Source organism: Eumetopias jubatus, unplaced genomic scaffold (genome assembly GCF_037043125.1).
Source record: "Eumetopias jubatus isolate StellerSeaLion01/CBP00866 unplaced genomic scaffold, mEumJub1_p1.0 scaffold_8, whole genome shotgun sequence".
NCBI lineage: Eukaryota > Metazoa > Chordata > Mammalia > Carnivora > Otariidae > Eumetopias > Eumetopias jubatus.
In genome coordinates this window covers 46,130,508-46,142,292 of record NW_028274814.1, presented here as the reverse complement: position 1 = coordinate 46,142,292, position 11,785 = coordinate 46,130,508, and the positions used below count along the sequence as shown (strand labels likewise).

General features: G+C 39.2%; 1 non-coding gene across 1 annotated transcript; it reads right to left on the bottom strand.

Annotated features, from left to right (window-relative positions):
- Positions 1-4,204: 4,204 nt before the first annotated feature.
- On the bottom strand, positions 4,205-4,309 carry LOC114221752 (U6 spliceosomal RNA). The gene has a single exon (XR_003611803.1). It is a non-coding gene; the product is annotated as a U6 spliceosomal RNA (small nuclear RNA).
- Between the last annotated feature and the right edge of the window lie 7,476 nt (positions 4,310-11,785).

The following is an 11,785-nucleotide window of genomic DNA, read 5'->3' as shown; positions in this document are numbered from 1 at the left end:
ATGACCTGAGCAGAAGGCAGACTGAGCCATCCAGGAGCCCTGCCCCTGTAACTTTTTAATTAGAGAGAAACGTTCCCACCACACACCCCCAGCAGTGCTTCAAATCATCCTCAGGATGAGGGCAAAATTATGCAGAAGAGAGTGAAAATATCTGCTTTAACGGAGGAAAAATCATCTGATCAAAACACTTGCATCTGTGCTGGTTAGAATTCAAGATCTATGTATCTAAAGGACACATTCAGGTTTTATTTTGTTTTGATGTTTTCCTTTTTATAATTCATTTTGTCACTTCATTCATTATTAACAGAATAGTGGTATGTGATCTGATTTTAAGAACACCCTTACCCAACACACACACACACAGTATTGGTAAAAATTAAACGTTACTTTATGACCACGGGTGGTAATCATAGTTCTCTGGCACTGACTAGAAACGCAATATCCATAGTATTTTTTTTAAAGCAGTAAAGTTATTGGTATTGAATACTTTCTAGTGGTGAGTCCAGAAAAGTTTTAAAAAAATTAGATCATCTTTTCATCTGTAACACTTTGTGCAGTGAACATCATGATGCCCATCATACAGATGAGCATCCATAAGATAAAGTCTTAGAAAACCTGAACATTTGACTTAAGTCACAAGCTAGGAAGTAGAGAAACTAAAGCCAGATCTGACTGTTAAAAATTATACTATACAAATTCATTCTCTGAGACAACCTCTAAAATGTGTGTTTGGAAGTCAGGAAATGGGTGGTGTGGGCACTATCTTGTCTAGATTAGGGAAACAATACCACATGATCTCATCTCAACTGCTTCTGCGATTAGTAGGCTCTGCCAGGAATTCTCCTTCTTAGAATTTAAAAGGGTTTGTCCATTTTTCAGATGCCATCTTCCAGCAGCTGAAGATGTATTCACCTTTTCTAATCCTGGGACTAAACACAGAAGCAGTTTATAGTGATAAAAACCTGGTTGATCTGGATGCAAGTGAGTCATAGAGGGGACTGTTGAGGGAATCAGAATTCCAGACAGAGACTCGGGAGCACTGTGAGCCAGGAAAGTGATATTTAATACCATTTGGGCAGTGGTCCTCAAAGAGGGGCAGTTCTCCCCCAGGGTCATTTGGTAATGTCTACAGACATTTGGGGTATTATGTATGAGAGTGGGTGTTACTGGCAGTAGGAGGGGCAGGACCGGGACTCGATGGGACAAGCAAGGCCAAGGCATATGGAGAGGGCACTTAAAAACTCGGTAATCCAAAAAACAAAAAACAAAAAAAACCCACCACACCTCAGTATTCCAGACAAATGTTTAAAGGGTAATTTTTAGGGCTGGCTGGCTCAGTCAGTAGAGCAGGTGACTCTTGGTCTACGGGTTGTGAGTGTGAGCCCCATGTTGGTTGTAGAGATTCCTTAAAAAATAAAATCTTTAAAAAAATAAAGGGTTATTTTTAAAGATCAAAATTAATGCAAAAAGTCTATGATGAACAAAATATAAAAATTTTAAATAAAGACAGGGTCAATAACCATGCTGAGCAGAGCCATATTGGAGCCCGAGACAGAAGGGAAAATAAGAAATACCAATCCTTTCTTTATTTAAGGAATTTTAATTAATTAAACTTGTAAATAGAATTAAAGGTTGAGGGAGTCTTTAAAGTATATCTTTTGAAAGCTAATTAAGTTCAATAAATAAATGCTAATTAAACATTAATCAAAGAACAAGTGAAAGTGAATGTTTTAAATTTTATCATAAAAGTATTAAAATTATAAATATGATTTGTACATTGAGATTCAAGTTGTAAGAAAACTAAATTTTAAAAACTTACAACCACAATAAATTGAATATTAATTTAAATACAAGGAAATGTAAAACATTTTAAAGCTAAAAGCCCCATTCCGTGGCTAAAATCAAGTTCAGGTTTGAGATTTTCTCTGCCTGGCTGAAGAGTCCTGGCACATGTAGCTCTAAAGCTTCCGAGGGCACAGGCTCCTCACAGATGATAGAAACAGCAGTGTGAGCTGCAGACCATTTTCTGGGCACACCCTATGCCTCTTCACTTTTGCTCTTCTGCAAGATGAATGACCAGTTCCTTTTTTTTTTTAATTTTTATTTATTCATTTGAGATACAGAGAGAGAGAGAGAGAGAGCATGAGCAGGGGGAGAGGCAGAGGGAGAGGGAGAAACAGGCTCCCTGCTGAGCCAGGAGCCTAATGAGGGTCCTGGGATCATGACCTGAACCGAAGGCAGACACTTAACCATCTGAGCCACCCAGATGCCCCAATGAATGACCAGTTCTTAACCAGGTCATTGTAACTGCAGTCGAAGGTGCCGGGTTACCGGCTGGTCCTCATGATGCTGTGACACTGGAACTCCCTTTCCTGGACCCTGCCAATTCAGGAATTATATTCCTATAGAAGATAGATCTAGTTCAGTAGGAGAAAAAAAAAAAGGCAAAATTAAAACAATGCAGAAAAAAAACAACAGCTCAAAGAATGAGATACCAACACAATTAAACTTGTGATTTTGGAGATAATTTCTTTGCCAAGGACAGTTTCCCTGACCTGAATCATTTGAATTAGCTAAAATCATTTGTCTCTGAAAGGCACTAGAAGCATAAGCCTTCATAACTGAGTGATGAATAACCTAAAATAATCCAGAATAGCTTCAGCTGGGTGTCTAAAAAATATAAAAAGTAAGAATCTTTTTTTTTTTTAAAAAGAGAGAGTGCAAGTGGGGAGGGACAGAGGGGGAAGGAGAGTGAGAATCCCAATGGGTTCTCGTGGGGCTGGATCCCTCGACCCCGAGATCATGACCTGAGCCGAAATCAAGAGTCGGACACCTAACCGACTGAGCCACTCAGGTGTCCCAGATGTAAAAATCTTTTTTTTTTTTTTTTAGAGATTTTATTTATTTCTTTGACAGAGAGAGAGAGCAGGAACACAAGCAGGGGGAGTGGGAGAGGGAGAAGCAGGCTTCCCACTGAGCAGCCAGATGCAGGGTTGGATCCCAGGACCCTGAGCCGAAGGCAGACGCTTAACAACTGAACCACCCAGGCGCCCCCCAAATGTAAAAATCTTAATATGAAAATAGAAATGAAGGATTAATGTTGTACTGAATGCAGAAGAGAGTGGGAAATAGAGCTGACAAAGTGAGAATTATTGGCCCTAATTCTCACCCTGAAAAAAAAATAACACAAAGAAAAAAAATTATTATTTTTTTAAAAATATTTTACTTTTAAGTAATATCTTCACCCAATGTGGGGCTCGAACTCACAACCCTGAGATCAGGAGTCACGTGCTCTACCGACTGAGACAGGCACGTGCCCCAAGAAAAAAGTATTATTAAAATTATTTAGGGTGGAGGGATGGGTTAGCCTGGTGATGGGTATTAAAGAGGGCACGTACTGCATGGAGCACTGAGTGTTATATGCAAACAATAAATCATGGAACATTACATCAAAAACTAATTATGTAGTGTATGGTGATTAACATAACATAATAATAAATAAATAAATAAAAATTATTTTGACTAGTTTTGGTGTAAGTTTACTGATCAACTTTATAATCATATGATTATTAATCTACCTCTAACAATATTTAAAGCAATTATGTTAGTCTGATGTATCAGATTATAAAAAGCTGATCAATTTGGGGGGAATCTTAATTTATGATAGCATAACTCATAATTTATTAGTACTATGAATAGTTTATAAATTAGGGAAATAGACTCAAATTGTCCCAGATGTGGCCAGTGAGAGCTAGTTCAACTTTCAGACTATATTCTTTTGACAAGTGGTCACCATTCTCTGAGTATTTCCTTACTTTCTGGTACCACAAGATATTCCAGGCACAGGACACTGGGGTGGCTCAGTCATTAAGCATCTGCCTTCGGCTCAGGTCATGATCCCAGGGTCCTGGGATCCAGCCCCGCATCGGGCTCCCTGCTCCGCGGGAAGCCTGCTTCTCCCTCTCCCACTCCCCCTGCTTGTGCTCCCTCTCTCGCTGTGTCTTTCTCTGTCAAATAAATAAATAAAATCTTAAAAAAAAAGATATTCCAGGCTTATCTTTTGATCTATAATTTATGGAATTAAAGAAAGTAAATCCATCTGTGTTAGTTCTTGTTTTGGTACTTTGTTGTCCATCTAGTGCAGTTAGATAGCTTGATCACTATGGGATATACTGAATAACAGACCAGCTACCGGTACTTTTTTTTTTTAATGCAATACTTCACGAATTTGCGTGTCATCCTTGAACAGGGGCCACGCTAATCTTCTCTGTATCTCTCCAATTTTAGCTTATGTGCTACTGAAGAGAGCGAAGATACCAGTACTTTTTACCTTCCCAGAAGATGATTTTAGTTATGTCAGTTGGCTCTTTCCTCTTTGGCCCTCTAACTTTATTCCCTAATTAGTTCTTTTTTTTTTTTTAAGATTTTATTTATATATTTATTTATTTGAGAGAGAGAATGAGAGATAGAGAGCACGAGAGGGAAGAGGGTCAGAGGGAGAAGCAGACTCCCCGCTGAGCAGGGAGCCCGATGCGGGACTCGATCCCGGGACTCCAGGATCATGACCTGAGCTGAAGGCAGTCACTTAACCAACTGAGCCACCCAGGCGCCCCCTAATTAGTTTTAATCATTTCTAGCATCTATGTAACTTTTTTTTATCTGACTGATATTTAAAATGCTATTATTAAATTATTGGCTGGTCCAAAGAAGAAGCACCAGGACTCATGGGAAGCAGGAGTGTTTCAGTCTTTTAGAATCAAGGAGGAAATGAAAGGCAATCTCAAAAATAAGAAGAAGAAACTTCCAGCTTGGATTGTGACTGACTAGCTTGTGTCAGGTCAACCGTCTGCTGAGGGCCGGGAAAACTGGATAAACATAAAAACAAGTACTTGAAAACATCAGAGAGCATTCAATGCAGTAAGGAATTGAAGAGGGCAAGGTGTTAGAGAGAACGGAAGGTTGGACACGACATTTTCTGACTCTTAGCAGTGCCAGAAAGACTGGGTATCCTCACAGAAAGTGGCAATTTGGAGGCTGGTAAAGTTGAATAGTTTTGGGAATCTCACAGGTTATGAAGGGGAAACATTGTAAGACCCACCCAGAGCTGCCCTAGGAATATTAGAAGGCTAAAAATAGACTCTGACCTCATAAAGACTGACAGATGCAAAAGTAAATTTTTCTCTGGAAGAAGGTAAGACCAGCCAGCACATTTCTACAACTTTTTTTAAATAAAATTAATTTTTAGAATAGGTACAGATTTCAATTGTGAACATAGTACAGAGAGTTCCCTGTATACACTACGTACACAGTTTCCCCTACTATTAACATTGTACATCAGTATGGTACATTCGTCACAACTAATGACCCGATAATGATACATTATTATTGACGAAAGCCTATACTTTATTCAAATTTCCTTATTTTGTAACCTAATTTTTTTTTCTGTTCCAGATTTAACCAGGATACCACATTACATTTAGTTATCAGGTCTTCTTGAACTTCTTCAGGCTGTGATGGTTTCTCAGACTTCCCCTGTTTTTGATGACCTTGAAGGAAGAATATTTGTCATGTATTTTGTACAATGTCCCCATATTAAAATTTGATATATTTCTCATAATAAATTGGGTTGCAGGTTTTTCAGGGCAAAACCAGAGGTAAAGTGCCATTGTCATCACATCATATCAAGGGTAAATACTATCAACATGCTCATCGTTGTTAATGTTGACCTTGATCCCCTGGCTGAGGTTGTGTTTGTCGGTTTTCCCCACTATAAAGTTACTCTTTATTCTCCTTTGTATTTGTACTCTTTGGAAAGAAGTCACTATGCACAACACAGAATGAGGAGTTATGCTCCAACTTAAGTTTGTATACATAATATCTAGTATTTAATTGACAATATTAGACATACTAAAAGGCAAGAGTTGAACTAAAACAGAAAATAAAATAAAACCCAGGTCCAGAGGTTATAGTTATTACAATCAGATTTAAAATACCTATGATTAATATGCTTAAGAATGCAAGTAATAAGATGAAAATTTTCAGCAGAGCACTAGAAACTAAAAAAAATAAATATTTAGAATTGATTTTTTTAAAGATTTTATTTATTTATTTGACAGAGAGAGACACAGTGAGAGAGGGAACACAAGCAGGGGGAGTGGGAGAGGGAGAAGCAGGCTTCCCACGGAGCAGGGAGCCTGATGTGGGGCTCAATCCCAGGACTCTGGGATCATGACCTGAGCCGAAGGCAGATGCTTAACGACTGAGCCACCCCAAATATTTAGAATCGAAAAATAAGGTAAGAAATTAAGAACTTTTTTTAAACTATGCTCAATGTGGGGCTCAAACTCATGACCCCAGATCAAGAGTTGCAGCTCTATCGACTAAGCCGGCCAGTTGTCCCCAAATTAAGAATTTAATGGGTGAATTTCACAGCAGAGTAAACACAACTGAATAAGAAATTAATTGGGCACCTGGCTGGCTCAGTGGATAGAGCATCCAACTCTTGATCTCAGGGTTGTGAGTTCAAGCCCCATGTTGGGCATAGAGATTACCTAAAAAAAAAAAAAAAAGAAAGAAAGAAAGAAAAGAGATTAGTTAACTGAAAGGTAAGTAAGAAGAAAATATGTATATAGAAGAACAGAAAGACAAAGATAGGAAATGCAGGAAAGAGCATAAGTGGGTCACTGCAAGAAGGTCCAACATATGTAATTGAGTCCTAGAAGGAGAATTTAAAAAGAATGAGGTAGAAGACATTTTTGAAGATATAATGGCCAAGATTTTCTAAAAGTGAAGACACCAAGACACAGAGTCACACTCATGGGATTACAAAACAAACAAAAGCAAAACAAAACAAAGAGAATATCTTGAACCAACCAGAGAACAGAAAAATAGGAAGCAAAAGTGCAGAAGAACATGAAGGTTAACACTATGGAAAGAGCCTAGATGTCCATCAACAGATGAATGGATAAAGAAGATGTGGTACATATATACAATGGAATATTACGCAGTCATCAAAAAAATGAATTCTTGCCATTTGCAATGACGTGGATGGAACTAGAGGGTATTATGCTAAGTGAAATAAGTCAATCAGAGAAAGACAAGTATCATATGATCTCACTGATATGAGGAATTTGAGAAACAAGACAGAGGATCATAGGGGAAGGGAGGGAAAAATGAAACAAGATGAAACCAGAGAGGGAGACAAACCGTAAGGGACTCTTAATCTCCGGAAACAGAAGGTTGCTGGAGTGGTGGGGGTGAGAGGGATGGCGTGGCTGGGTGATGGATATTGGGTAGGGTATGTGCTGTGGTGAGCATTGTGAATTGTGTAAGACTGATGAATCACAGACCTGTACCCCTGAAACAATACATTATATGTTAATAAAAAAAATTTAAAAAAAAAGAACATGAAGGGTAAAGCTTATGTAGAGAATGGTGGCTTTTAACAATTTAATATAATAGTTTGGGAAATTGATATTTTATGCTTTTTATTGAATATTATTTTTCAATGAGTAACTGTGGAAGAAGACTTTCAATGCTGCTGTAACTTATCAGTACCAAATAAGTGTGTATAAATAAAATATTAAAATTAAACATCAGAAACTAATATAACTATAACTGTAAATTGACTAACTGAAATTAAAAACTCAAAAAAAAAGAAACATCAGATTCTTTCTTTCTTTCTTTCTTTCTTTTTTTCTTTCTTTCTTTCTTTCAGAGAGAGAGCACATGTATGCGTGAGAGGGGAGGGGGTGGGCAGGGGGAGAGAGAGAATCCCAAGCAGACTCCATTCCCAGTGTAGAGCCTGATGCAAGGCTCGATCTCACGACCCTGAGACCATGACCTGAGCCAAAATCAAGAGTCAGCTGCTTAACCGAATGAGCCATCCAGGTGCTCCTCTTTGAGAGATTTCTGTGTCCTTCTCACTACCAGCCCCCTCCTCCCTCCACACATGCACTGCTGTTGGGCAGAGACTTTAAAAGCCTGAGCATGATTAAAGATAAAGAGACATACAGGTAATATCAAAGAATCAGTCCATGAAAGAAAAAAAGGTTACTACTTCTGTCAATGTTCTAACTAGATTGCGATCACTCTGAGCATACATTAAGTTTTATCCTATATAGGGCATTTCAAATTTTGACTCCCATACTTCAATAGACATATCAAGAATGTAGGGAGTTGAAAAGGATGATGGTTAGAGAAATTCAGGAGAAGAAGTTGATGGAAGAAGTGTACAACCACGTGGGAGAGGCTTGCAACATGGTCCAGAAGTATTATCCCACAACTATCAAGTATGTGTTCATCACCCAGCACCAACTACTTTTATGTGGGATAATAAGTATCTTAATATGAGATCTTTGCCCTCAACAGCCTTTCATTATTATTCAAAAGCTTTTAGCAATATGTTGAGATTAACTCTGTTTTTGATAGAATGTGGATATTTCCCAGAAGTGGAAAGGAAAAAAAATGCCTGGATGCTTGGGCCATAAGATCACAAACTGGCAGACAATAATATTTTACTCAGTAAAGTAGGAGAGTTTTTAGATATGTTGGAAGGACCCCTATTGATCTTCCTTGATGATGAACTTGATGGTGAGGTAGACAACTATTACAGAGGCTTGAGCTGAAAGCTTTGTTGGTGGGATGTAGGATTGACTAGATGCAAAGGAAGAAACCCATGTAGGCTACTCATGGGAAAGCACTTGGATGTCTAAAGCAAACAGAAATATCAAAGGACAAAGACAGAGACATATCAGAAAGGAACTCAAAAGCAACTACACATCAAACCTTAATATGGGAAAGTTATCTTGATCCATCGATGTTAATTTGACACCCACCAATGATCCATTACTAATTCTGTAGTCATGCTTACTTTAGCATCAACCTTGACACCTACTCTAACACCCCCAACCCAACCCCATCAACACCAAACACCCTGGACAACTGTCATTCACCCAGTGAGTGCTGATTATTCTTTTTTTTTTTTTAAGATTTTATTTATTTATTTGACAGAGAGAGACACAGCAAGGGAGGGAACACAAGCAGGGGGAGTGGGAGAGGCAGAAGCAGGCTTCCCGCTGAGCAGGGAGCCCAATGCGGGGCTGACCTGAGCCGAAGGTAGATGCCTAATGACCGAGTCACCCAGGCGCCCCGACTGCTGATTACTCTTAAAACAAAATTATTTTGGAGGACAGCTGTACCTCTCAAAATGTAAAACATGTGTGGCCATTTGAGGAAGCAGGGTTACTTCCAGAAAGCTATTTTAGACATGTGCAAAAGGATTTATGTTTCCAGTATTTTCGCTTCAGCATACTTTGTCACAGAAATATAGAGTGAATATGTTTTTAACAAATTAAAGTATTTTTATGTTATGAAATTCCCTTCTGACCTTGTAGAAATGAGTTAGACTTTCCAGGACTAACTGGGGATATTCATATTTGTATTTCTGGGTTTCTTAAGCTACACATAAATGCTTTTAAGAAGTAAATCAGGGGCACCCAACTGACTCTGTCAGTGAAGCGTGTGACTCTTGATCTCGGGGTTGTGAGTTCGAGCCCCACGTTGGATGTAGAGATTACTTAAAAATAAAATCTTAAAAAGTAAGTTGAAAAAATGTTGCCTCTAACCTATCACTTGCAGCCACATGCTCTGCCTTTTCTCCCATTACAACAGACAATCTCTCTATGCTCCTTACTAATGCCAAAATCAGCATTTGTGCACAAAATCTCATCCCCTGTGATTTAGTCCAGGCTGTTACTGCAGCAATTCTCCCCTCTCTCCTTCTTCATCAAGTTTTTTTTCCTCTCCGTGGATTACATCCATGAGCATCAAAATTGTTCTCATTTCTCCCATTTTTAAGTACACCTTCTTTTAAAGCTACTTTCACCATCAGCTACTGACCTGTGTCTTTAATTAATTTCCTTACAGGAAATTCCTCAGATGAGTACAGTATTTCTTGCTCATCTTAAAGTCCAATGTGAACATTCTTGGTTAAGTGGCTTTCCATAACATCTAGACCTTGACTTCTTCCATCACACCTGCTGCCATTTTCTAGGTCTTAAGCGTCTTCTCCACTCAATCCACAGATTTGGAAAAGAGAGAGGGGATTGTGCCAGAACCGGAAGTGGTGCCCATCACCTCCACTCACATTGCATTCACCAGAAGTCAGTTATATGGTCATCCTTAACTGCAGAAAAGCCGTGTGCTCCACAGGAAGAAGGAAACACAGACACTGGTGAATATTAACACTGGGTCTCTTATCCCCACTAGCCAGGCTACTTTAAAAAGGGCAAGACTCGGGGCACCTGGGTGGCTCAGTCGGTTAAGCGGCTGCCTTAACTTAAGCTCAATCGGTTAAGCCCGGCATCGGGCTCCCTGCTCCACGGGGACTCTGCTTCACCCTCTCCCTCTGTGTGCGTGTGCTCAATCTCTCAAATAAATAAATAAATAATGTTAAAAGATTTTATTTATTTATTTGACACAGAGAGAAAGATAGCGAGAGAGTGAGAGCAACCTGGGGGAATGGCAGACAGGCAGAGGGAGAGGGAGAAGCAGGCTTCCCGCGGAGCAGGGAGCCCGATGTGGGGCTCCATCCCAGGACCCCGGGATCATGACCTGAGCCGAAGGCAGACGCTTAATGACTGAGCAACCCAGGCACCGTTAGATAAATAAATCTTAAGAAAAGGCGGGGGGGGGGGGCTGCAAGACTCTGGTGTTAGCAACAGTTTTCCGTGCTTTTGCACAATCTGGAATCGTCTGATCCCTCAACTTTCTGTCTATCCTTTAGTACCCTCTTACTGCACTTCCTTCCTTAGCCATGGTCCATAATTACAATCACTCTTGCAAATACTTAAATTTGGCCTTCCTCTCTTAGTCATTTCCACTCATAAAAATCCATCCCTCCAGATCACACTGTAATCTCACCAATCCAGCAGTCTATGTTAGTCACGTTTATTGTGGGACAATTAGAACTTATGTTTGTCCCAGTATGAAGCTATATAAAATAGGCATCAATTATTTTTTATTCTTGGGACGCCTGGGTGGCTCAGTTGCTTAAAGTGTCTGATTCTTGGTTTCAGCTCAGATCATGATTTCAGCCCTGCGTTGGGCTCCCAGCTCAGCGCAGAGTCTGCTTGTCCCTCTCCCTTTGCTCTTCCCCCTGTTCACTCTTTCTCTCTCTTTCTCAAATAAATAAATAAAAATTAAAAAAAAAATTATTTTATATTGTTGGCAGCAATACTACTTTTTATTATAACCTCCAGTCTATAGAAAATTTAAGGAATATAAGAAAAAGTTATGTGACATCAGGGGAAAATAATCAGAAAAATCTAAAATATGAGACATTCTAGAGGATCCAGTCTCCGCAGCATTTCAATGTCATGAAAGAAAGACTGTTCTAGATTAAACAGGAGACATAAGGATATTACAAACAAATGCAATACATGGTTTTAGATTGGATACTGGATTGGGTGATGGAGCTGCTGGACCAGAGATTCTAAGCAAGACCAAGCTCTAAGAAATGACTAATCTTCTTCAAGATTGAAGAGTAGTCTGATTTCTCATTTTTTCCTGACTCACTAAAAATAGTATTTCAGATGAGTTAGAATAGTTATTGAAAAATCATTGGACTCTTGCAACTTCCATGAAACACTCCATTTCTTGGGCAACTGAAACAGACACAGGCAGAATACTCATCTATTAACCCTTGCAATCCACCCTAAGAGATAAGTACTTATCCGCCCCCCCACAAACACTGGCCACCATCTACCCTGAGATCTGTTTTTTT